Source organism: Oncorhynchus mykiss, chromosome 16, assembly GCF_013265735.2.
Source record: "Oncorhynchus mykiss isolate Arlee chromosome 16, USDA_OmykA_1.1, whole genome shotgun sequence".
NCBI lineage: Eukaryota > Metazoa > Chordata > Actinopteri > Salmoniformes > Salmonidae > Oncorhynchus > Oncorhynchus mykiss.
Genome location: NC_048580.1, coordinates 8,039,036 through 8,043,505, shown reverse-complemented (window position 1 = coordinate 8,043,505; position 4,470 = coordinate 8,039,036).

Genomic DNA, 4,470 nt, shown 5'->3' with positions numbered 1-4,470 from the left:
CCGAGCCTGCCCAACCTTACCCGGTTGAATGGTCCCGGTCGCCCTGCCAGTGCGGCGAGGTGGAATAGCCCGCACTGGGCTATGCAGGCGAACCGGGGACACCGTGCGCAAGGCTGGTGCCATGTAAGCCGGCCCAAGGAGATGCACTGGAGACCAGATGCGTAGAGCCGGCTTCATGGCACTTGGCTCGATGCCCACTCTAGCCCGGCCGATACGCGGAGCTGGAATGTACCGCACCGGGCTGTGCACCCGCACTGGGGACACCGTGCGCTCCACAGCATAACACGGTGCCTGCCCGGTCTCTCTAGCCCCCCGGTAACCACAGGAAGTTGGCTCAGGTCTCCTACCTGGCGTAGCCATACTCCCTGTTAGCCCCCCCCCAAGAAATTTTTGGGGCTGACTCCCGGGCTTCCATCCACGACGCCGCGCTGCCTCCTCGTACCAGCGCCTCTCCGCTTTCGCCGCCTCCCATTCTTCCTTGGGACGGCGATATTCTCCTGGCTGAGCCCAAGGTCCTTTACCGTCTAATTCGTCCTCCCATGTCCATACCTCCTCGCGCTGCTCCTGCTGCTGCTTTCTCCTTTGCCCATTACCACACCGCTTGGTCCTGTTGTGGTGGGTGATTCTGTAACGATTCTCTTCTTGTGAAGTAGAGGCGGACCAAAGCGCAGCGTGGTGGTTGTTCATTGTATTTATTGACGACACTATACATGAACAAACTAACGAAAAAAAACAAGAAACGTGAGAACTCAAAACAGCCCTGTCTGGTGCAAACACAAAAACAGGAACAATCACCCACAAACACACAGTGAAACCCAGGCTACCTAAATATGGTTCCCAATCAGAGACAATGACGAACACCTGCCTCTGATTGAGAACCATATCAGGCCGAACATAGAACTAGACCAAAACATAGAAAAACAAACATAGACTGCCCACCCAACTCACGCCCTGACCATACTAAATAAATACAAAAACAAAGGAAATAGAGGTCAGAACGTGACACTACATGATTTCATATGTGTTATTTCATAGGTTTGACGTCTTCATTTTTTATTATACAGTGTAGAAAATAGTAAAATAAAGAAACACTTTTGACTGGTACTTTTGACTGGTACTGTGTGTGTTTTATGATTTAGCATTAACATCCTTGAACATCGCTCACATACACAATGATACACAAGGTACCACACAAAGAATCTGTACAAAGATACAACATCATTGTTATACGCAAGATGTGAACGTTGTCTGTCAAAGGACTTGTATCAGATGGAATGACTCCATCTACCGACGTTAAGGCTAATCTGAAGATGGTGCTGGCTAAAGCTAAAACTGGCGAGTGTAGAGAGTATAGAGATATTGTTATCCATGTCGGCACCAACGATGTTAGGATGAAACAGTCAGGGGTCACCAAGTGCAACATAGCTTCAGCGTGTAAATCAGCTAGAAAGATGTATCGGCATCGAGTAATTGTCTCTGGCCCCCTCCCAGTTAGGGGGAGTGATGAGCTCTACGCAGAGTCTCACAACTCAATCGCTGGTTGAAAACTGTTTTCTGTCCCTTCCAAAAGATAGTCCCCGCAGCCGGACAACTTTCTCACGGTTTCTGGAAGGAAATGCTGTAGGAACGCTCAACTGGTGTCACTCATTCAGCCGACAGAAACTTTCAACCGGTTTTCCCCATTAAGCAGCGGGTCGGAGTCAGAGGCCGAGTCTTCTCTGGTCTCTACTCCATTTTATTATGTTTGCAATTGCAACAAATAATCTGCTCAGACCCCAACCAAGGAGCATCAAAAGTCGTGCTATAAATTCACAGACAACACAAAGATTCCTTGATGCCCTTCCAGACTCCCTCTGCCTACCCAAGGACGTCAGAGGACAAAAATCAGTTAACCACCTAACTGAGGAGCTCAATTTAAACAATACCCTAGATGCAGTTGCACCCCTAAAAACTAAAAACATTTCTCATAAGAAACTAGCTCCCTGGTATACAGAAAATACCCGAGCTCTGAAGCAAGCTTCCAGAAAATTGGAACGGAAATGGCGCCACACCAAACTGGAAGTCTCCCGACTAGCTTGGAAAGACAGTACTGTGCAGTACCGAAGAGCCCTCACTGCTGCTCGATCATCCTATTTTTCCAACTTAATTGAGGAAAATAAGAACAATTTAATATTTATTTTTGATACTGTCACAAAGCTAACTAAAAAGCAGCATTCCCCAAGTGAGGATGGCTTTCACTTCATAGGTAATAAATTCATGAACTTCTTTGAGGAAAATATCATGATTATTAGAAAGCAAATTACGGACTCCTCATTAAATCTGCGTATTCCTTAAAAGCTCAGTTGTCCTGAGTCTGCACAACTCTGCCAGGACCTAGGATCAAGAAATACACTCAAGTGTTTTAGTACTATATCTCTTGACACAATGATGAAAATAATCATGGCCTCTAAACCTTCAAGCTGCAAACTGGACCCTATTCCAACTAAACTACTGAAAGATCTGCTTCCTGTGCTTGGCCCTCCTATGTTGAACATGATAAACGGCTCTCTATCCACCGGATGTGTACCAAACTCACTAAAAGTGGCAGAAATAAAGCCTCTCTTGAAAAAGACAAACCTTGACCCAGAAAATATAAAAAACTATCGGCCTATATCGAATCTTCCATTCCTCTCAAATTTTTTTGAAAAGGCTGTTGCGCAGCAACTCACTACCTTCCTGAAGACAAACAATGTATACGAAATGCTTCAGTCTGGTTTTAGACCCCATCATAGCACTGAGACTGCACTTGTGAAGGTGGTAAATTACCTTTTAATGGCATCAGACCAAGGCTCTGCATCTGTCCTCGTGCTTGTAGACCTTAGTGCTGCTTTTGATACCATCGATCACCACATTCTTTTGGAGAGATTGGAAACCAAAATTGGTCTACACGGACAAGTTCTGGCCTGGTTTCGATCTTATCTGTAGGAAAGATATCCGTTTGTCTCTGTGAATGGCTTGTCGTCTGACAAATCAACTGTAAATGTCGGTGTTCCTCAAGATTCCGTTTTAGGACCACTATTGTTTTCACTATATATTTTACCTCTTGGGGATGTCATTCGAAAACATAATATTAACTTTCACTGCTATGCGGATGACACACAGCTGTACATTTCAATGAAACATGGTGAAGCACCAAAATTGCCCTCGCTAGAAGCATGTGTTTCAGACATAAGGAAGTGGATGGCTGCAAACTTTCTACTTTTAAATTCGGACAAAACAAAGATGCTTGTTCTAGGTCCCAAGAAACAAATAGATCTTCTGTTGAATCTGACAATTAATCTTAATGGTTGTACAGTCGTCTCAAATAAAACTGTGAAGGACCTCGGCGTTACTCTGTACCCTGATCTCTCTTTTGACGAACATATCAAGACTGTTTCAAGGACAGCTTTTTTCCATCTACGTAACATTGCAAAAACCAGACATTTTCTGTCCAAAAATGATGCAGAAAAATTAATCCAAGCTTTTGTTACTTCTAGGTTAGACTACTGCAATGATCTACTTTCCGGCTACCCAGATAAAGCACTAAATAAACTTCAGTTAGTGCTAAATACGGCTGCTAGAATCCTGTCTAGAACCAACAAATTTGATCATATTACTCCAGTGCTAGCCTCCCTACACTGGCTTCGTGTTAAGGCAAGGGCTGATTTCAAGGTTTTACTGCTAACCTACAAAGCATTACATGGGCTTGCTCCTACCTATCGCTCTGATTTGGTCCTGGCATACATATCTACACATACGCTACAGTCACAAGACGCAGGCCTACTAATTGTCCCTAGAATTTCTAAGCAAACAGCTGGAAGCAGGGCTTTCTCCTATAGAGCTCAATTTTTATGGAATGGTCTGCCTACCCATGTGAGAGACGCAAACTCGGTCTCAACCTTGAAGTCTTTACTGAAGCCTCATCTCTTCAGTGGGTCATATGATTGAGTGTAGTCTGGCCCAGGAGTGTGAAGGTGAACGGAAAGGCTCTGGAGCAACGAACTGCCCTTGCTGTCTCTGCCTGGCCGGTTCCCCTCTTTCCACGGGGATTCTCTGCCTCTAACCATATTACAGGGGCTGAGTCACTGGCTCATGCCGTCCCTAGGACCATGCCTCAGGACTTCCTGGCATGATGACTCCTTGCTGTCTCCAGTCCACCTGGCCGTGCTGCTGCTCCAGTTTCAACTGGTCTGCCTGCGGCTATGGAATCCTGACCTGTTCACCGGACGTGCTACCTGTCCCAGACCTATTATTTGACCATGCTGGTCATTTACGAACATTTGAACATCTTGGCCATGTTCTGTTATAATCTCCACCCGGCACAGCCAGAAGAGGACTGGCCACCCCTCATAGCCTGGTTCCTCTCTAGGTTTCTTCCTAGGTTTTGGCCTTTCTAGGGAGTTTTTCCTAGCCAAGGTGCTTCAACACCTGCATTGCTTGCTGTTTGGGGTT